This window comes from Homalodisca vitripennis, chromosome 6 (assembly GCF_021130785.1).
Source record: "Homalodisca vitripennis isolate AUS2020 chromosome 6, UT_GWSS_2.1, whole genome shotgun sequence".
In the NCBI taxonomy this organism is placed as follows: domain Eukaryota; kingdom Metazoa; phylum Arthropoda; class Insecta; order Hemiptera; family Cicadellidae; genus Homalodisca; species Homalodisca vitripennis.
Window position 1 is genome coordinate 164,610,198 of NC_060212.1, and position 24,915 is coordinate 164,635,112.

Here is a 24,915-nt window from a genome sequence, read left to right on the forward strand (position 1 = left end):
TATAAGTAAATAGTATGTAATTACATTAAACAGTACAATTATAAAACTGTACAAATGTTTTTTAAACTGTTGTAATAAAAATGTCAATTTTAATATACAAATTAGCCAAACACATCAAATAAATAGTTGAATGAATATTAACAGATCTCACCGTGAATTGGTAAAATTCCCACAAAAAAACTCACCACAAATTATCCAAATTGGGCTCATAATGCTTTTGCCGCATTCCATTGTTAACCACTTCAGACATACTGTAATATATTAAGTAGATGATACCGACCAAAGAACTCAACTAATAACATCCGAAACATGAACAGGAACGTAGGCCTAGTAAGTTAAGGAATATTTGTTAAATGTTAACTTAGGGTTATTTTAGGTGGTTTCGTGGAGCCAAGATTCGTGCCTTCTATTTCCACGTGATTTATAATTAAATAACATGATCGATGTAGGCATGTCCTTAATAAATTGATCAATAAGCACTTATGTGTAAGTAAATGGTCAGTGGAAGGTTTTCAATGTATTTATTCAGTTCTGGATAGTTGGACATTTAGTATAAAGAAATATTTTTCTCTCCCAAGTTTACCCCATGCTTTCACACTATAAATGTAAATAAATAAAAATAATGACTAAATTAATTAAACATATGGTTGTACTGTCATAAAACAATGTTTACGCAGAACATTAATAGACTCTTTCAATTAATATTTTACCACTTTAGAGACCAAGATGGGATTTTTTCGCTACTTTGGGGACTAGTGTAGCCCCTAGTTCTGAACAGTCTACTTTCACACAAAAGCAACTGTCCCCGCCATTGCAGACTATTGCCGGTTCTAAAGTGTATCCGGTGACAGCAATCTGTTTAAGTTTATTTTGAGACCTGATTGTTTGCTTTTATTTTGTTTTTGGTAGAAAAGTATGAGATTGTTAACATGGAAAGAAAATATTAATAGATTATTATATAAAAATTAAAAAAACAAATAGATATATTGTCAACCATAAACATGCTTATCTGTCAGTCTTTCATACAACTTAACAATAAATGTATAACGGTAAAAAAAACATCATATATAGTATTAATCTATCAACAAATAAAACATAAAAAAGCTAACATGCAATAAAATAAAATTTCAATATACTAATAAGAAATTAAAGAATATTTATTAAAAATAAACAACAGATAAAAATAGGTACTACTGATAAGAACACTACCAAGTGCACCGCCTGATGATGTGTGTGTATGTCCCAGCTTAATGGCCTCGGAGGCGTAGCGTCGGATCTGGGTGGAGACTCTAGTCCCAGTTGATACAAGTTGAAGCTCCCAGCCACGAGCCGCCGCACGACAGTTTCGTACTTCCCTCTGGTTCTTATTAGACTGCCAGCCGTCTTTGTATGATACCGTAACGTTGACTTTACTCGTACGGTCTACCGTCACTACCAAATCCAGCTGGCAGCCGGCCATCTACTCCGGTATATATACGTCGGGCAGCGGCTCCTGGAATGGCAACGGATTTTTTTATCTTATCCAGTCGCACTTTCAGATGGTATCCATGCATCTATACCGTCATGATATTCGGGATGGCTCAAGTCGTTTCGTATTAGCCGGCATCATGGGCAGGTAGTGACACAATACAGGGGCAGTTGTCTCATCGTCTCTCACACATATTTTACAACTTGTTTCCCCGCATTTGTTACCCGTTCAATAGCAACAACGACCCGGCCATGAAGCTGCAGGGCTCGACGGATCGTTGCCCAGTGGAGACGGCTAGGCCTTCCAAGGCGAGGTGGGTGACCTCGGGATCTGAACAGTGAGCCACCAAGATGGTCGTTGGAACCTCTCCAGCCTAAAGACTCTGAGGGAAGCCAAAATGATGCACGGGGTCGGCATCACAATCCTACAGCAACATGAAGGGTCGTGCATTCTGCGGGCTTTAACCCTTTTGTATCCCTAAGACGTTTGATATATATGAAAGTTATATTATACGAGATATACAAGTGAAAGATATTTATTTTATATAGAGGTGTTGGATGAGTAAGTTAAAATAGCAAGTTTATGGAATTCGTCAGATTAAATGCCCAATAACATGACTCGCTGCGTTTTGATGCCACGATTGGTTATAAATTGCACCATTATGGCGTATGGCTCATAAATTATTACCAGCATTGTAAACCTGGCAGTTCTTTGTGCTAACGTTTAGCCAATATCTTTAAATTTAGAAGTGGATTGGCCTATTTTATTCAAATTTATGACTATTTATCTGTAAATTGCCACTGAAAATAACTTTTAAGAGTCCATTTCAAAGGCAATAAATGGAATATTGATTCTGTTAAGAGTAGAATGCCATTCGTCCGGTATAAAATTAAACGAAACTAACTTCTTTGTCTGTGCAATTACACCAGCCTATTAGGTCAACTTTAACTGTGCAATCAAATGTAATTTAATTTTCCTGTAGTAATGAGAGACAATTAATATTAATGCAATACCAAAGGAGATTTTTTAGCTACTTTTCAGAGTATTTATTTTTTAAATATTAAAACATACATAATTTTTTTTTTACTTTAATTGTTACGTTAACATTAGAACAATTATTTTTAAACTTGAATGTTATATTCCAATATAAGTATATATTATATTTTTTATCAACTCAGAACTATTTAATTTCGTGAATAGTGACGATAAAAACATTCTAAACGAATGCATTTCTCAAACAATGGTAAATTTATGACCTGATATTTAATCAAAGATTCTATTTAATAAATATATTCAAAACTATATCCTAATTTATATCTTTTAGATTTATTAGTGATTTATTACCCAACTTTATCACCAGAAACATCGTAACTAAATAAATATTTGTAATGGTACTTTAAATTATTTTTTTCATTGTGTGATATAAGAATAAATAATCTTCCATACGCTCAAAAAACGATGTAAGTAAATTTTTAAACTTAAAATATTTTCTTTGATTTCTCAAAGCATATTAAAACCAACGAGTTTTAAAAAATTTATAAATTATACCAGCATTGTAAACCTGGCTGGCAGTTCTTTGCTAACGTTTTAGCCAATATCTTTAATTTAGAAGTGATTGGCCTATTTTATTCAAATTTATGACTATTTATCTGTAAATTGCACTGAAAATAACTTTTTTTAAGAGTCCATTTCAAAGGCAATAAATGGAATATTGATTCTGTTAAGAGTAGAATGCCATTCGTCCGGTATAAAATTAACGAAAACTTCTTTGTCTGTGCAATTACACCAGGCCTATTAGGTAACTTTAACTGTGCAATCAAATGTAATTTAATTTTCCTGTAGTAATGAGAGACAATTAATATTATGCAATACCAAAGGAGATTTTTTAGCTACTTTTCAGAGTATTTATTTTTAAATATTAAAAACATACATAATTTTTTTTTTACTTTAATTGTTACGTTAACATTAGAACAATTATTTTAAACTTGAATGTTATATTCCAATATAAGATATATTATATTTTTTATCAACTCAGAACTATTTAATTTCGTGAATAGTGACGATAAAACATTCTAAACGAATGCATTTCTCAAACAATGGTAAATTATGACCTGATATTTAATCAAAGATTCTATTTAATAAATATATCAAAACTATATCCTAATTTATATCTTTTAGATTTATTAGTGATTTATTACCAACTTTATCACCAGAAACATCGTAACTAAATAAAATATTTGTAATGGTACTTTAAATTATTTTTTTTCATTGTGTGATATAAGAATAAATAATCTTCATACGCTCAAAAACGATGTAAGTAAATTTTTAAACTTAAAATATTTTCTTTGATTTCTCCAAAGCATATTTAAAACCAACGAGTTTAAAAAATTTGTAAAATCCTGGCATTGTTCCACATCTTTCACAAATATTAAATTCTAAATATTGAAAACTATAAATATTTTCATCGTTTAGTTACCAAGCAAGACCGTGAATGACTTATATTGTTACGCTTTACGTTACACACATTAAATATAGGTGTTTATTGTAATATATTCAAATATATATTTGAAACATTAAAATTTATAACTTCTAAAATAAATGTCCCAGTCATCTTAAATAATTGGTACGTTGTTTTAACATAAAATATGGAGTACATAAATTGCTATTGTGGCAACTAGAAAAAAATCACTCACCAGTTTTTGGTGATTGCTCAAAGTTCCATTATTTTTTTTTTTTTCGGAAATGAAAAACTGATAACTTTGGTGCATTGTAGCTCCCGACTATGAGAGTGGTAGGCAATCCACGCACACCAGCTTGTTAATCACAAAACAGAGGAAGGGATATTGATGCGCACGCACTCCTTTTTCATCATTTGCTTTGTTGCCGTCAGCTTCCGTGTTTGTTAAAAAAAAAAAATAAACGAACTTTAAGCGATCACCAAACTGTGAGTGATTTTTTTTTCTAGTTGCCACAATAGCATTTATTTACTCCATATTTTATGTTAAAAAAACAACGTTCCAATTATTAAGATGACTGGACATTTATTTTAGAAGTTATAAATTTTAATGTTTCAAAAAAACAGGTGTTTTCTCCAAAATTTTAAAATCACAAAAAAGTTCATATTTTGAAAGATTTTATTACCATAAAGTAATGAAAAGTCACACCAAAATACTTCGTTTTCACTGCGTTTAATTGGGAAATATATAGAGTTAGCCAATATGCTGTTACTATAGGGACACAAGTAGTATATCACTTTATGTGGGGTGTCCCCTAAACTTTTCTGGCAACACTGTACTTTGTCTAAAGAACTACCTAAAACCTGAATGAACGTTTATAACACAAACCAACAGGTCCGGTTTCCGTTTGGTTGTGGTTATAATAACCACAACGTCTGTAGTAAGCTACATTTGTGTGCAGGCTTCCAGAGTGCAAATGAGAAAGAACGAATAACGAATAGAAGCGAATAGGTAATAAAGGATGAAGAAGAAACTGCTACAGGAACTAATCCCTACAGAGCTCAGGCGTAAAGGTTGTTGCATGTTTTAGATGGTAACAAACACACATTCGTGCTAAGTAACATTAGTGTTCAGACTCAGAGGCCAAATGAGAAAAAACGAGTAGTAGCAATAACGATATAAACATGAAACGGTAGTAGCAATGTTATAAACAGCAGTAGCCGTTCAAGTAATATCTTGCTTCTGTGTCTGGATAATACGCGTACGCCTCTTTTTTTTTGTTTCCCTCATGTTCCCTGTTTATTCATAGAGTGTTTATAAAAACAAAACAAATTCGTTTATATTAAGCTATAAACAGAATTTTCATTTTTAGTATTTTTTTGGTACAGATTAAACTAACAACTTGTTTATTAGGGAATGAATAAGCAAAAAACATTAATAATAGAAAAACCAAAATATTTAAAACATTAAATTTTTAATCTCACTATATATAATGTTATTAAAAAGTTTATTTACTTATATAATGTTTAACTGAGATATTTAATATTTAATCGTTGTTATAATGTTTAAAAAACACATTCAATGTATGCACTCTGCATCGTCTCGTTATAATCCTAGTAAACCCATAATAAACAATGAAAAGTGTTTTTTTTGTCATAGGGACCTGGAAATTTTAAATATGTTATTACCCACCTAAATCATAGATAAAGTGTTTTTTACTGATCAGCATTGTGATTCTAAATTCTTCTCGACGGTGACCATATCAGTCATACATTTCCAATCATACTAGTTTCAAGCCATTCATAACCACATATAATGGTAAACAATATTCTTTTCAGTATTAGAGACTACAAATAAAACCCTATCTCTTTAGATCTTTACGTTCCTGCCATCCAAGCAGTGGTATCTCAAATCTCTGCTATGGATGCCAAATTTATTCAACAGAGTATTAATCAAGCCACAATGCGCCAAAACAGTCTTTTCCTTAATATAATAATTCCTTAAGAATTCGTAAATGAAGAATTCCAAAAGTGGTCGAGGAACGGTTTTTGACAAAACCAGATATAACAGAATATATAGGGGGCATTATATCTTTTGGGCATTGTTTTCACCAGATCTATTATCATAAAATCTACGTTGATAAAATGCTTATTTTCATTGTCTTAATTACGATAAACCCGGTTATTTTTTCAGACAAAGAATGAATTTCTTTCGATTGGATCTCAATGCATGAAAACCACACAACATTAGTAAAAGAACTTAAGTTTTCATTATAATCGTACTCTACTAAAACAGCTAATACTATGTGGCGTTATAATCGCAGTCATTTTGGTAGTTGTTTCGCAGAAAGTGATCTGAGTCAGCTTTTTCGATTCTAGCTGAGATTTAAGTCAGGTTCTGTTAATATGAGAGCCTCTTATTTAAGTTGTAAACTACCTCTCGAAGAGATCCCCATACGGTTATTGTTAAAGTGGGTTAAATGGTTAGATAAATGTTTCGAACTCTTTTGAGGACGGTCATGGTCTTGTTCGAAATGCGCAAAAACTCAACATTTCACTCACTAATAACCTCAACAGAACAAATACATCATTACCAGCATATATGAGATTCTTATATCTAGTAGTATGCAGTTTAAACACTCTGTTTTAGTAATTTAATGAGTAAAAACTCGTTGAAGCCTGGTAGTGTTACCATCACGTGTATCGTTAGTAAATGGCTGCACTTCAGAGACACTGTTATTGCAATTGTCATTAACATAACTATCAAAGTTATTGTTTTGAGATGATTGCTGTCATTAAACAAGTACTCGGTTTTGTATACAAATAAACTGATTAAAGAATTGGTAACTCTTCTCAGTAATTTTTCATTTAACAGCAAATATATTTTTATTTATAAATATCAAAATATCATTATATGTATTGTTAATCAATCTTTATATAAAATACCGTCAAATATACAAAACTTTGACTAATCTATAGTAATTATAAATATAAAAGAAATAAAGCAAACACATTTTGACTTTAATAAAAATGGTAGCAACGAAGGCGACAAACCATTCTCCTCAGGGCAGGAAATTTGCAGGTCCTCACAGGATTTATCCCGTGATTAACTGCTGTTTTATTGGCTACGGTTGCTACAGTTTGAAGCGAAATTTACGCCGGTATAAATCCAATAACTGACTTTAAACACTATACAATGCATAACGTTACAAAGAAACTAGCATAATCATTACTGTTTTATTGTTATCATTTACTGTTACAAATTAGGTTCGAAATTCCATCTCATAAACCAGTTTATTTTTATTGTTCAGATAGTATTTTGAACAATAAAATGGGTAAAAATGCCCTGTAGACTTGGATACCAGGTTCTGTGAGTGCATCTTATCAATTGAAATATGGAGATTCCTTGGCGGTTTAGAGGATGTACACACTACAAACGGATTGAAAGTAGTGGTTAAATTAGATATACAAATTGTGATGTCACAATATAATGTTTCCGCAGAACAGTTTGATTAAATTTTACAGACTCTTTTAAATTATATCATTTCATTCTGACAATCAGGCCACACATTGTACTATGTTAACATTGCATATGATTGTTACCTCTTTTTACATTTTGCTATTATGGTTATCTATAAGACCTATGAAAGGTCAACTTCTCAACTATATTTCATGGACTGACATACAGTATTAGCAAATGAGAAGTAATCTAAAAAATTAAGTTTCAGGCAAAATTCTGTCTACAAGGTAAATTATTTCTTGGGATTTCACTAACGCTCAGCCAATACTATTACCATCAAGAGTCTCAATATTATTGCTTTGCTAGATTCACCCTTTGAACCTGGTATCCAAGAGGACAAAGCAATTTGACCGTTTTCAGAACATCATCTGAGAAATAAAATAAACTGTTTTATCGGATGGAATTTGTCTTTAATTTTTAAAAGTAATATATTTCCGCAATTATAATATTATTAGGAAATAGGATAAAACGTAATATAAAAAACAAGCAAAACATACAATTATATCATTGGGTTTACTCAATAACTTTGGGAATTGCCTGTGCCTATGATAAATAAGATATTGAGTTGTATATATATATATATATATATATATATATATATATTTATGTATGTAAATATATATTAATATAAAATTCATATATATATTATATATAAATATATATATATATATATATATATATATATATGTATATATATATATATATATATATATATATATAATATATATATATAATAAATATTATGAAATCCACGCTTTTAAATACACTTTTGTTACAATACTTAACGCAATAAACGATTTAGATTATTATTATTATTTTTTAGCCACATTTTTATATATAAAATACTATATAATTTGTATGAGTTATCACAATGTCACTGAACATCAATAGCGTATTGCAATTCGGTGTAATCCCCGTATTATGTTTATATATAAAATACCTAATGGTAACATTACTCGTTTTAATAATAAATTGCGTTATTATAGTATTATCCTTTTAATAGTAAACATTTAGTTTTTTAATGAATTTATGCTTTATATATATTAAGTATTATAGAAAACAGCCAGGATGTAATAACTTTTGAAGTAAATATTTATTTTTGGTAAAATCAACTTTAATTAAAATATAACTAACAAAAAGTCAAATTTTTCATCATAAAATTTTTTATAAAACCGTCTATATCCTTCCCATAAGAAATTTCTTAAGATCTCCTCCTTTAGAAAAAAAAAAATTGCAATGGTAATTAGTATGAAAAATATCAAAAAGTGTAGTGTACATTAAAAACTTTGTGATTTATCCCCAGGAAACTGTAGAACATGATTAATTCCTGGCCAAAAGTTGGTAGCAAGGGCATTTCCGTGTCACAACCGGGGAGCGTTAAACTTCTTTGGTAATTAGTCCCGGCTTTAGCGAAAAACTGTGAAGTAATTCCTTACCGTTTTTGCTCCATTCGCTTTCCCTCTAAATACTCGTACAGATATTTCCCCTTAATTAATGTAAATATTTATAACAAACATATTTTATATTACAAACGCTATTAACAAAATAAACAGGATAAGTTAAAAAAAACAAATAGTTGGTTCAATAACTCCAATTTAATTACAGATAATTACCGAAAACAATATAAAAAAATTTTTAAGATTATTCTGAAATATTCTATAAAATCGTGATTTATTGCTTGAGTGTCATCAAAGCTAATATTCGTGATTTTGGCTTGATTTAAAGAAACTTCTAGACTGTCCTATTACCATTGTCACATTGAACTAAACACGTTAAGTCCGTTTTCTGAGTAAAGCCAAAAGAATCAATATTGCTGGTAACACGTTCACATTTTACCAGACTTCTAGGACCGTCCTATTACTTAAACATTTGTCACATTCAACTAACACGTAATCCATTTTCTGTGTAATGCCAAAGGAATCAATATTGCTGGTAACACGTTCACATTTACCAGACTTTCTGGACCGTCCTATTACTTAAAACATTGGCACATTTCAACTAACACGTAATCAATTTTCTGTGTAAAGCCAAAGGAATCAATATTGCTGGTAAACACGTTCACATTTACCAGACTTCCTGGACCGTCCCTATTACTTAAAACATTGTCACATTCAACTAACACGTAATCCATTTTCTGTGTAAAGCCAAAAGAATCAATATTTGCTGGTAACACGTTCAAAACATTTACCAGACTTCTAGACCGTCCTATTACTTAAAACATTGTCACATTCAACTAACACGTAATCCATTTTCTGTGTAAAGCCAAAAAGAATCAATATTGCTGGTAACACGTTCACATTTACCCAGACTTCTGGACTGTCCCTATTACTTAAACATTGTCACATTCAAACTAACACGTAATCCGTTTTCTGTGTAAAGCCAAAGGAATCAATATTGCTGGTACTACGTTCACATTTACCCAGACTTCTAGACCGTCCTATTACTTAAAAAATTGGCACATTCAAACTAACACGTAATCCATTTTCTGTGTAAAGCCAAAAAGAATCAATATTGCTGGTAAACACGTTCACATTTACCAGACTTCTAGACCGTCCTATTACTTAAACATTGTCGCATTCAACTTAACACGTAAATCCGTTTTCTGAGTAAAGACAAAGGAATCAAATATTGCTGGTAACACGTTCACATTTACCAGACTTTCTAGACCGTCCTATTACTTAAAACATTGTCACATTCAACTCACACGTAATCCGTTTCTGTGTGTAAAGTCAAAGGAATCAATATTGCTGGTAACACGTTCACATTTACCAGACTTCTAGACCGTCCTATTACTTAAACATTGTCACATTCAACTAACACGTAATCCATTTTTCTGTGTAAAGCCAAAAGAATCAATATTGCTGGTAATACGTTCATAACATTTACCAGACTTCTAGACCGTCCTATTACTTAAACATTGTCACATTCAACTCACACGTAATCCGTTTCTGTGTAAAGCCAAAGGAATCAATATTGCTGGTAACGCGTTCACATTTACCAGACTTCTGGACTCTGAAAGCAATTCTCTTACATTCATTGTTGTTAATCTGACAATCCAGGGTGAAACCACTGTTTAAAATTTCACTTACATTTGCTTGCCTTATTTATAATCTATGTACAGCAGTCGCGATAAATTCATTTATTGATTAAATTAACTTTCATTCGCGTTATTAACTTTTTGGGACTTTTACACATTGATTATAAATGCTTTGAGAAAACCGTATTCAAGCTATAATTGTATTGACATACAGTGATCTTAGGAGAAAACATTCATTGACCCTTCGTCTATGTCGGCTGAGGATTAGGCATTTTTAATTCGATTACCAAAGCACCTCTGATACTTGCCTGCGTGCCAGTAACAGCCCTTCCTGGTCGTGTGTACGTAACCCTGTATATTTTACCTTGTGATTTCCAGTATTTTTTTAATTATGAGAAGGTAGTTAAAGGACTATCTGGAAGTGTCAATGGTCAAGTTTGTCGGACTTTGAATCGGAGTTCGAGATTATCGTGGGTTCAAATTCTCTTTGTGGCCTTACACTTTATATCAGTTACAAATCCACCTTGTACTTTGTCGAGCCGCAAACCCGATGGCTCATGAAGACTGGCAGAATATAGCTTAAAATGGGATCAGCCTCTCCTTTGATGTCTTTTTTTTCTCACACAATCACTTAAATTAAAGTCTTCTCAGCATTACTATTGCTATTAATTTACTATAACTGTAGTTGTTGTTTTTAGCATCATGCACTAAATTATTGCATTGCTACTGATATTATTGTTACTGTAAATTATACTATTGTTATCGTTATTGTTTAATCTATTGTTACTAATTTGTTGTTGATTATGTTAGTTATTTGTTATTCTATTGAAGTTTAATCAAATTGTTAGTTTTCCTGTTTTGCAGTGTCTCAATATTATTATGCTCATCAATAATTGTATTTCAATGTATTAAAATGTATTCCATGGGTGTTTTTTGTCTTTATCTTGTTATAGTATTTTAAGCAGTGGGTAATATGTTAACATAGAACATATTTGTCATCTTGACTGTATTATTTTGTCATAAAATACTGTAAAAATGGTGGAACCGTTGAAATAAATAAATAAAATAAGAGCAAACATAAAACTCGCTAATTGACTACTGTAGAGTAATAAAATATCGATATATAAAAACATAATGTTCGCAAACAACTGCTCAATCAGCAATGTTCAATGTCACTAATGCAATACCACTCAAGCATACTAAACCCTATTTGTACTAAAGTGTATTGAGGTATATAAACTGTATTGCCTTATTTAGGTACTAACAATATATTGGAAATAAAACTGATTGGAATTAATAGTTCATTTTAACTTACACGTAACTTATCTTGTAGTCTTCGAAAACCAAAATATTCACAATTGATACATAACAAAAGTGTGGTAAAATCACAATGCCATTGGTGATAATATAACCAAAATCACTTAAATATTCCTTTTTAACATAGAATTCTTTTTCAAATTTCTTTCCACTAAAGAAAAGCAACATTATTTTAATATGAAGATGAACAACAGATAATCTAGTAAGTAATACCAACGATGATAAGGAAAACAATGTTGAATTATTTTAGATAAAACATTAACATATTCAACAACACGTAAAACAAAATTGACTACAAGCATTGGTTTCAAACTAAAACAGTATTTACTACAAATTAATGACAGAATGAAAGAGATTGTGTTCACCCCAAAGTGCCCTTGTAAAAAAGATTAAAAATCATTTCAAACTTTTTGGTGTATAAAATTAACAGTATTATATACAAATAAACAGCAATTCTCCGCAAGATATACGCATTGTGATATAAGAAATTGAGTATTATAATAAATAAATCCAATTACAGTTTACAAAACACGTGCAGAGAGAATGTGTGACATTGACCCAGTGTACCGAACATGGTAAATATGCACATAAGTAGTCCCTGGTGAAACTATGCAGTACAAACACGTGCAGAGAATGTGTGACATTACCCCAGTGTACACCGAACATGCCATACAGCTAACTTATTACTGTGTGGTCGCCATATACCGCTCCAACACATTGTCAACATTTAACAGCACGTTGGTACAATATTGTATCGGGTTAATTAGATATTGGCAACTACATTCACTGCTACAAACACGATAACAACACATTTCATGTGTTCCCTCAAGCAATTGTTGTTTGGCGATAGTGTTGTGTGGTAAAATAAAATATTCTTTTCAGCAGACATAAGTATACGATCATGTAAACCTAGACTTAGGTTTTTTAGGAATTTAAGAAGGGTGTTTAGTTAATCACCATCCAACCATAGTAGAATACTCACACATTCAATTAAAATGATCAGACGGTTTATGTATTATTAACAGGTTTCTTCTGAAATATCCATTGACTGAAAATTACTCCCTACAGCGGACGCAGACATATCTTAAGAATTTAATTGTGTAAGCAATGTTTCTGAGGGGTCTAAACCGGAAAATTTAGTGTTAGTTTATAAAAACCGTCTACATTATCTTACAAGGATAGTTCGTTTTGATCTGTTGGACCATAAGTTTTAAGAAAATAATAATATTTCATCGGCATGTAATATTTTTTCAAACAATTAATTCTACTTTTCCACCTACTTCTACGTATTGCAATGTCCCAAATTTGGTTGTGAAATGTTTTTACTGTAGTTCCATTAACTTGAATACATACACTGTTTAGAGTTTTTATTTCTCATGAGACCATCGCTAATGTCCGGCGCATAAGTTTAGAGTTGTCTATATCATACAAATACAATATTCTTATGAAGATCTATTACCATTTATTGCATTGCAAGGTTAAGACCCAGTAACAGTCTTCTTGCTCTTGCTTGACTAGGATCTTGCTGGAATAACCACTACATTCTAGTATAAGGATTTCAACACTTTTAACACAATTATTAGACCATCACTAATTAATTAATACTATTAGTACTTAATATGCAAAAAGATTTTATGGAGGAATATAATTTCAGTTTCTGCCGTTTGCTTATTTAGTTCTCTTACGTCAAAAAAGCTTATAAATGCCACTTAGCCCCATAAGGTCCTTTAACGCTGCTTCCGGAGTTATAGGATATTCAGGATGGGTAAGGTTAGGGTGTAAGGACCGCCTACAATCGAGATCCATGAGCAAGAATTCAGAGCACTAATCTCAGTCATGTGCCCCCTGAAGAAGGGGAGGGCAGCTCTGAACCAGTCTGATCCAGTAAAAGCAGGCAGGGGGTGACACACCCTTGTTGAGGCTAGTAAGAACCTTTGATACTTAGGGAACGAACCCCACAAACTCCAACAGTCATCTCCTACAGTAGACTAAACCTATCGAATTACCCTTGCACCCCAGAATATCAACATTTGCGGTTTTAGTGATGTGCTGCTTCCTGGATATCCATAAAGTTGCCCAGATTTAAGTGACAAACCTGTTTTTTCTTTACCCAGTGGTAGGTTATCTAGAAGGTATAAATCCAGCCATAATTTTCTCGAAATGGAAATTTTCCTTATCTAAAGACGGTAAAAATATTTTCCCCGTTTCCTCTCAGATAGCTACCTTATCTAGCTTTACATTTCATTATTCAAATCTCAGAAAACTCTCAGAGGGGGTGAAAATTGAAGCAGAAGGTATGTTTATTTATAAGTGCTCAACCGATTTTTAAACATCGCTATAAAAGTTTCCTCTCTACCTAATGTATAATGAAAAGTCACTCTCGTTCTTAAATAATATATTGTTCTTTAAAATACACCCAAGTGCAGTCACGAAATCTCCAGCAGTATTTCTCGAAAGTACGATTAAGTTATAAATTAGGAAATAATTTCAATAAGAATATTTTAATGTCATGCATACATTTAATTTAGGGTAGGTTATATAATCCCTTAAATAACTTCACAAAATATGTTTACACCTTAGAAATGAGTTTGTGTCATATGTGCATACATGAGTTAGTTTTCTTTTTTATGGAATACTGGTTTTATGTAATATTCTAATCTTGAATTAGGGTAAATTTGTATTCCCAGTTACAAAATAATCAGATTGATGTACCAACTATTCGAATTTCACCACAAAAAATATAAATATGCAATAATAATAATTTTGATAAGACTCTTAAAATAAAGATAGTAAATTGAATTACCCAAGAAAAATTGCAATCACCAAATGAATTGGGCGTATCGAACACGATACGTAGACTATTATTGTGTTACTGTGAGGAAAACGTTCATATTTAAATATAATTTATAGTACTAGTTTCTAATTAACACAACATTACACATTATTATGGCGTTTAAAATTTATTATTTACATTGGATGAAAGCATAAAAGTTTCCACATATTTGTTATCATTATAAGTTTTAAGCATACAAAATAGAACATAACGTTTCGAGAGTTTGAATTTAGAATACGGTCTTGTCATTTGTTTTAAATAAAACGATTAAGTTTTCCACTCATAATCGTTAGTACCCAACTCATTTCCATTAACCAAAGGACTAAATCCATCTCTTTCACTCTTCCAAAATATTTTTTTTAATTCTAGATCCCACCAAATCTAATTAAATATCCATATAAGAAGTAATGAATCACCATTATGCTTCTCAAGAAAAAAGACACCAAATTATAATAATTAAGTTTTTTGCTTATAAATATAATTTATATGGTAACATAGTTTTTTTACATTTTTTCTTTAGTATGGTACTTTTAACAAGAGACCAGCGGCATCAATTTTCCAGCTGCACTTGTAGCTTCAAATGCCTGTTTATTTTTATCTTATCAGAAGAAGTTGTATCTCTCAACTTCAGCAATAAAGATGTGGCAGTAGTAGTACTGATTCCTCTGATACCTGTATGAGTCTAGATTTGTGTAACTATCCTCCTGGCATTCTAATAGCGATGATTGTCGCTCTGTTACCACGTACTGTATTTTTACTAAGAGTTTGATGCTATTCGTGATTGGCATACGAATGTTTTGAAACTAGCTCCGTATTTATTTCTTGAACAGTTTTTACATGATATAGAAACTAAATAAAGTAGGTACAGAAACAAACCGTAAATTACTCATTAAAAATAGGTTTGTCCAAAACGTAGGGTGAGTAGGATGTGTGTGAATGTAAAAACCAGCTTCTTTAACAACTTAGATGTATTATACCAAAATCATCAGGTGACCATGTCGTGACCCATTTAAATTAAGTGTCATCCAGTTGCAATAGCCCTCAGATAGTGTAGTGTCCTGATTCTAATTAAAATCGATTCTAGTAATAAAAATAATAATAATACAGACCGGGCAATGGGGAGACAATGTGATTGTATTTGGCATTAAGTGGAATACAACTGTTCGTGTATTGAAACTATTTTGTATATATCAAAAACAATTGAAATGGAGAGCCAACATAATTTTTATAGATCTGGAGGTCAAAAACGGCGCTTATAGTCCTCGATATTAGTTATAAAGAGTATTAATTAATTGTTCTGCTTCCCTAGAAAATTATGTAGGCAATGACAATGTACCAGTGGCTTTGTATAAATGTATAAAAAGTCAAAACAAAACAAAACGGGTTTGTCTAGAAGGAGATGTCAGTAATAGTAGACCTCCCCTTGGCCAGTTTACTGAGATTTCGGCCTCTTGCAGATCCCGAGTGAAGACTATGATCAACGTCGAGGACCGAGATAGGCATTGTGACTAAACTTCCAATGTTTATCTGGTGTTATTAAATCGCGCTTGACAAGGACCTTCATACAGCCACTCGTTACTAATTTAACTAATTAAACAAGCACTACTTGGAACCAGTTATCATGTGAAACATGATCAATTAAGAAGTTAGAGATCTAAAGCAGCTGGTCACCACCTGGTTTAAGCTACTACTAGTGGGTGTAACCTTGAACTATGAAACTAATTACCCATGTAATTACGTGGTGTGTAACAAGGACCAGTATCACTTGAACTATATAGCAATTAGAAGTTAGAGTCTAGCAGCTGGTTACCAACCTGGTTTAGCTACTAATAGTAGGTTGTCGTAAAAACCTTGACTATGAAACTTAATTTACCATGTTATTACGTGTGTGTACAAGGACCACCAGTATCATTGAACATAGCAATTCAGAAGTAGAGTCTAGCAGCTGAGTACACCGGTTTAGCTACTATAGTAGGTGTTACCTTGACTATGAAACTAATTACCATGTATTCTTGTGTAACAAGGACCAGTATCATTGAACATAGCAATTTAAAGTAGAGTCTAGCACTGGTACACCTGGTTTAGCTACTATAGTAGGTGTAACCTTGACTAATGAAACTAATTACCATGTAGTTCGTGTGTTGTACAAGGACCAGTATCATTGAACATAGCAATTAGAAGTGAGAGTCTAGCAGCTGGTAGCACCTGGTATAGCTACTATAGTAGGTGAATAACCTTGATCTATGAAACTAATTACCATGTATTCGTGTGGTGTACAATGGACCAGTATACATTGAACATAGCAATTAGAAAGTAAGTCTAGCAGCTGGTAACACCTGGTTTAGCTACTATAGTAGGGTGTAACCTTGAACTATTGAAACTAATTAACCATGTATTCGTGTGTTGTCGTTACAAGGACCCAGTATCATTGAACATTAGGCAATTAGTATATAGATCAGCAGCTGGTACACCTGGTTTAGCTACTATAGTATTTGTGTAACCTTGAACCATGTAAACTAATTACCATGTATTCGTGTGATGTACCAGGACCAGTATCATTGAACATAGCAATTAGAAGTAGAGTCTAGCAGCTGGTACACCCTGGTTTAGCTACTATAGTAGGTGTAAAAACCTTGACTATGAAAACTAATATACGCATGTATTCGTGTGTGTAACAAGGACCACTTAATCATTGAACATAGCCATTTAGAAAGTAGAGGTCTATGCACTGGTACACCAGGTTTTAGCTTACTATAGTAGGTGTAACCTTGACTATGAAAATAATTACCATGGTATTCGTGTGTGTAACAAGGACCAGTATCATTGTACATGGCAATTAGAGGTAGAGTCTAGCAGCTGGTAGCACCTGGTTTAGCTACTATAGTGGGTGTAACCTTGACTATGAAACTAATTCGTGTGTGTACAAGGACCAGTATCATTGTACATGGCATTTAGAGGTAGAGGGGCAGTCTAGTCAGTCTGGTACACCTCGGTTTACTATTATAGAGTTTGTAACCTCGGCAGGCTCTTATTCACATAAGGGGTTAACTTTTACTTCATTATTCCACTATTATCGACAGAAAATTATATGGATACTTTTTTTGTAAATGTGTAGGAGAGATTTAATATATTTCATTAATGCTAATACATTTACAAAAAAAAATATTTATCCTTGACATTAAAACTACTATTTTAATAGTAAGTGATATTTTTTTTAATTGTCGAAAATTGTATGATACAATTATTGATTAAAATAAAACTTAAAAGCAATACGTAATTAATATAAAAACTAATAAAATTCCTCATTTGGGTTATATCATATAGTATCGAAAATAGTTCCATAGTAAGCATTTAATTTAATTAGTGTTCTTTGTTTATTTTTAAGTATGGAGGAGTTGGTGATTTTATAATCCACAAAATTTGTGAATATATTTACTTTATTATTTTGTATTCAAACAGCACTGGGAGCGTATAAGTTAAAATGTGTTGTATTTCAGTGCATGATAACTAACAACACTTCGGAAAAATTTGTTCAATTTAACACATGTTGTTTTATACTCAACGTATAATGGCAATGGCGTTGATTCTTGATTGTAAATACAGCTAGATAACTACACTTGACATTTGTATAAATAAAATTCATCGTACTTTGGTAATAAATATTTATTTACAAATTATTTTGTTTAATATAAGACTGCAAATAAATGAGTTACAATATAAAAATGTATTCCGGTATATAATGCGTTTGCATTATTACTGAGTATTTAAGTAGTCATTAGTAATAATCAATGATTTGCATAACATAGGATCAAAAATATGTGCATTTTTTCTGTTAAACCAAGTACTGCGCTGTCGTGAAATTATTTATCTCAGAGCTTACTCAATCGAACCGATTTCTCAAGATGAAATCTAAAACGTTGTTCACCTCTCAAGAGGCTTAATTTCCTGTGATTAATTGCAGTGATTTGTTGACGAGTTGTAAAACGGCGTGAAAATCTGATTATTTCCCTCCGGAGACCAGACGGAAATTACAAATGAACATGGCTTCCAATGAAGTAGGCATTTATGTACTTGATACAGGCTCCTTTCCAGCTATTTGGGGACTGTTAATGTTATGTTTGAAATAACAGCTTTCTTGTTGGAATTAAAACACTCAAATTTACAGCAATTACCGGAAATAAAATTATAATATATTTTAAAGGTAAATCTGTTTTTATTTTTAGAACTAAGTGGCGTTTTTTTAAAGTAGTCATTGAAAGTAAGTATGAGAACACCATTAATATTACAGATTTATTATAATTTTTGAATAGATTTTATCTTACAAAGGCTACAAATTTCAAATTGATGTGTAGATGAATTATTGGTTTCACATACACAATATATTCAGATATGGAAAAATATATGAAAAAGAATTGTAATAGCATTAGGCAGTACTTCCTCCATGCTCATTGTTGTTAAACCCATGTACTTATTCAACATTAAATATTATAATGTTTGTTATATTTTGTGACAGTTTCATCCTCAAAAAGTTTGTATGGATATTTATGGACTTTTTCAAGAGTGACTGTGACATATAGTTACTAGCGAAAGTACAGTAGAATATTTTCTTGTACAGTTAAACGTGTTTTTACAGAAGGCTGTTATTGTTCTATTTCACTACAATCACCTCCCTTGTTTATTGTTTTATATAGTCATATCGTTAATATTGTGGAAATACGGTGAATGGATATAGTTTACCAGTACTACGTTCATTTATGAAACACCGCTTTTAATATCCTGTAAACAGTAGAATAGCTTTTGGCTCTATTATGGTCGTCTTATATGTGCATTTAAAATACATAAAATTCTAATAAAAAATTTGCAATGAAAAAGTCGGTTTTCCTTTTATAGGCTATAAAAATGTCAACCAGGCGTTGAGAATTTAAAATGTATTAGCCATTGAGTTCCATTTACTTCTGCCATATTTGAACCAACAGTGAACTAAGACCTGACAATGACTTTCGACTAATAGTGCTGATTTCTGTAACAGATCATGGGGATATTCTGGGTAATTCTAAGGTAGACTTTGATTTCAAAGTTACTGATAGGCAGGGGCCATAAAATGCCAAAGGGGAAGAAGGTCAGGTGATCGAGGAGGCCACACTCACTAATGGTTCGGAAATTTTTCCGTCGGGAGCCATAAAGGATAAGGTGTACCGCACGCCCACCCTACAACTCTCGAAGACATGAATGAAAGGATACGCAACGAGTGCAGCTTCAGTTGGCGAAGACTTTTTAATCAGGGTACAAATAGTGCATGTGCAAACGGACTCAGAAAGTGAATTGAGACAGAAAGGGCGGCACTTCCGAACATTTCATTTGAATTTGTAAAGTTATTAAGCTATTAAAACTGGTTCTTTGTTTTGGGTATTGCTTATTACAATAATAATTTTTTTATATAATTTTTAAATGTGTTCAATAAAATATTGTATTCTTTAAAAGTGTTTGTTTAACTGCGATCTTATCCAAGTCTCTGGTTCTGAAATCTTTTTTTTATCTCAAATCTTTTTTTACTAAACATTTTAGTAGAAAAGTTAAATGAATATAAAAAAAAAATGACTCTAATGCTCAGCGTAAAATATGTCTAATACCAAGTTAAATGAATATCAAAGCTAAATGACTAATGCTCAGCGTAAAATATGTCTAATACCAACAACACATACAAAACTACACACATAAGAATACACTAACAAACACATAAAACTAATATTGATTAAACGTGCTTTGAGAGTTCGTGCCACAGAAGATGAAAACTTCCAGTCCATGTAGCTCCTTGAACCGTTAGAAGATAATATTGAAAAACTTTCAATAGCAAATATGTCTTATTTTTAAGAGTAGAATCTAAAAAATAACAACATAAAATACAGGTCTTTCCATAAAAAGGTTTTAAAAGTTGGCCACCATATTGGAAAATGATCGGCCATCTTCAAAAATTTGAATGATTTATTCCTGAGTAAAACTTAAAATTGAGCAAGTTCCAAATTTAAAGTGTGGTGCTACATCATGTAATTAAAAGGATAGCTATTGGATCACTTAAAAAAACTCTCATGAATATTTGAATGAATATATACAAATTATTAAAATAAAATTATGCTTACTTACGTTTTGTAAAATTTCATAGCAGACCACTATATTCATCATATTGATATCATATGTGCTTTATTAAAGTAGTGTAAATATTTTAGATGTTTAAAACCATTATTGTAAAGCTGGGGGTGTAGCAGATTGTAGTTCATTCATTTATTCTAAAAATAAAAAATCATTCATTTAATTAAAGTTACATTGCACTGTTTTAAGTTTAGAACATCAATCGGAGTCTCGTACTATTTCTATACTGCATTATTTTTCAATCACATGTTCAAAACTACTAACATTCGTTTTGTATCTATTTCACATTTTCCACGATGGATCTATACCGTGAAAGGGTAGAAATTACCTGACTGAATAGCTAGCCAGGAGTAGTTCTGGTGTAGTTTCCAACACAAACACAACAACTGTCAGGTTATGATTTGGTTTGGGACTTAGAGACTGGTGTGAATTGACTGCTTTTGTGTGGTGAAATGCTCCGTAGGTGAAATACTATTCTCGTCCACAGACATCGCAATCACTTCGTTTCTTTATAGTTACGTTCTTATTCTTTAACTTTTTTTTAATAATTTTAATTTGTAGCCGTGAAAATTCAAAGTTTTAAAATCCGTTCACACAAGTTTTATGGGTGGAACCTATTTATATTTCACTTAAACCATTTATGTTATAAAACAATTTGTGATTCATTTAAAAGTAAACAGAATATTAGTTCTTGCTATTGTAATGATTTTGTTTAATAGGTCTCTCTCGTGCAGGATAAAATATATTCCGGTGCTTACATAAACAATGAAGGTACTTACTAGTAGTCAGTTAAAATTCAATTACTTATATTTTTATGATTAATAATAGTAATATAAATTTAAGTATATAGGCTGTTATGACCTACTATTGTAACCTCCTTTGATGAAACACTTAACATTTACAACTAGTACAATACTAATACTTATTCTTGTTTCATAGTGAGCTATTATGTCTTTAAAATTTCAACCAGAAAGTATCAAACCTCCAATTCTGCATATCCAGTTTTTACAAAAAATATTATTGAGCTACAATAAAGATAATATATAACATTAAAATAAAACTTTACTATTGTGATTGAAATATTTTCTTCGGAACACTCGTTACATACTAAAAATGGTGACACCTGTCCGAGTAAACGTTCAGTGTCAGGTGTCAAATAACGTTTAATGTGATTTTCAAAGCGCGCGATAAAAGAGAGAGTACTTCAAACCCAATTAGCCCTCTACCTCGCTCACAAATAACTGTGACAGGGAAGAGTGCCGTGTCGTCCAACATCCATTTGCCTACTCTAACCTCATGTCACTCTCATGTTCCATCATGTCTGGTTATGTTATGATTTAGATTTACAATACCACACATGTTCATTAGTGAGTTAAACAACAAAACTTGAAAATCTGGCCGAAATAACAAGCAAATACCATACCATTTATTATTTAAAATACACATTCATTTTTTAAATACAATTCTAATCAACCTTTTAGGAATACTAATAATCTTTGAAGAAAAATTGATAACAATGTGATGATAAATTCAAAGTACGAGGTAGTTTTGATTTAGTACTTATAAGGATAAATAATCCCCTAAAAGAACCGAAAAAATTAATAATGAAATCTGGGAATTAGCATGAGTTAAAAACCCAAAAAACCGTTATGTTAAATTTTTTAAAGCAATAAATTTTAACATTTTAAACAGATTTTAGAATATATGTCAATGAATTTGTTAGTGGTTGATCATATGCAAATTTCTTTTCAAGTGGCAGCTATGACCCGAATCTGCTTTCATAGTGGTATTTACCGTTCAATTAAGTTTAGTTTTTTACTGTTGATAGTTTTTTTTTAATACTTGTACATAATTAAAGAATATTATAAACTTCTTTAGAACTTATAGGAAAACTAGTTTCAGCCTTGGAGATCTATTGGCGTAATCTGAAGAAAGAGTAATTGTCTTCAAAAACGTAATTCACATCCATATATATATATATATATAATATATATATATATATATATATGTGTGTGTGTGTGTGTGTGTATATAGGTATAAAAGAAAACAAAACACGTTTCTTCAAATCGAAATGCTTAATATTTCGTTACTTTTCAGTAACATTATCAAAAGCATGTATATAATAAAATATAAACAAACAAAAGAATGAAGGTTATAAAAACATTTTAAACTACAAAAACATATGGTATCAAAACAAGTAAATTAATTAAACATGTAACCTTTCCTAAACACAGAGATAGATAAAATGTTTGAATAATAAATTAAAATTTAAATTAACTGTGTCTCAAATTTAATCCAACTGGTGATTGTGATTGAAGAGCCATTATGTTAGCTTGTTCATATCTTCTTAGTAATAATTGGGTGTAGTCCTTTTATTGTCATAATTTTGAAACTTCTTGATGCCAATTAGAGAGAAACAATTTTCAAAGGTTTTGTTTGTGTTGGACAGCATGTGCAGATACGGGTCTAAGTAAAAAATTTTGATGTCGAACATCGGCACGATGATTGTTCATCCTCAGCCTAAGTGACGTAGATGTTTCTCCAATGTTTAGTCTTTAGGGCAATGTTGTCAGGATAATTTATATGCTACATTTTCACTGTTGCATGTGATTTCTTCTGCTATAGAATATTATTTGGTGCGTAACACAGCTTTTGTAACAGTTTGTAGATTGCATCATACTGCATATTCCACAGCGTGGTTTATTGCGTGGATGGCATTTGTGTTTGCCATTTTGACTGTTTGTCTTTATCTTTAATATAATTTGGATGCAAACTAATAGATTTTTGAAATTTGGTGGTCTTTTAAAAATAATACTAGGAGGGTCTATTAAAAAGATCCTTTGTTTCTGGAGATTGTTTCCAATATTTTGTAGGGCGGTCTTAATAATTCCATTTACTTTGTGTAATCCAGGATGGTACTGAGTTACAAATTTGGCATCTTTTTCAAACAACACTTAAAACCTGGTTTTGTATTTTTAGGCTTAGCTATTTTTACTGTTAATCAATTTTGCAGGGTATCCTCTGTTAATTAATGAATTTGATAATGTTGTTACATAATTTTGGAAGTCAGTATCATCTGTACATAGATTATTAGCTCTTAGAGCAAGACCCTTGGGTATAGATTTCTTTATATACTGTATATATATATATATATATACAATTTAAGGTAAATAAAAGTCGTTTGACAGGTGTTTGGTCTTCCGATCATATGTTAGTTTGCTTATTTAAAACGCATATGTGACAGATACGGGCCAAATACAAAATAATTGAATCGGAAAAAGTAAGCGCTCTGTGGTGTAATGGTAATGGTAGCACATTCACCCGGCAAGTGAGAGATCCGGGTTCGACTCTCGGCGGAGCAAGTACTTTTTGTGATTCAATGTTTATTGAAATTAAATAAGGCTATTGCTATTTATACAATTTAACGTAAATAAAAGTCGTTTGACAGGTGTTTGGTCTTCCGACCATATGTTAGTTTGCTTATTTAAACGCATATGTGACAGATACGGCCAAATACAAAATAATTGAATCGGAAAAAGTAAGCGCTCTGTGGTGTAATGGTAGCACATTCACCCGGCAAGTGAGAGATCCGGGTTCGACTCCCGGCGGAGCAAGTACTTTTTGTGATTCAATGTTTATTGAAATTAAATAAGGCTATTGCCATTTATACAATTTAACGTATCTGACGCAAGGACAAGATCTGATGCATGTTTATGTCCTTAGGATCAATAAAGTTATTCGATTCTATTCTAGTCACTTCATTATAGATGATATTCCTTCCTATCGGCTGTCACTTCTTCATTCAGGTCCACTTATTCTCAACATTATCAAAAACCTTTAAACTTGGTAATTATTTACGTCAAATTAATGTGCATGTTACATTATTTGTATTTTTAATAATTAATGCGAGAATATTTCGTATTTTCCAGGTACTATTTACAATTAAATGTATACAAAACTTTGATAATTAGTCTTCACAAAAGTTTAAAACTTTTAATTCTTAAAGCCTTGTTATTGGCTTAGTACTGTAACTTTACAAATATTGAGCCGATTATCGAAAGCAGCACATTTCAGCCAACCAGACGATTTTTAAACTGATATAATTATCTCACCACTATTTTATATTGACTGTAAAAAA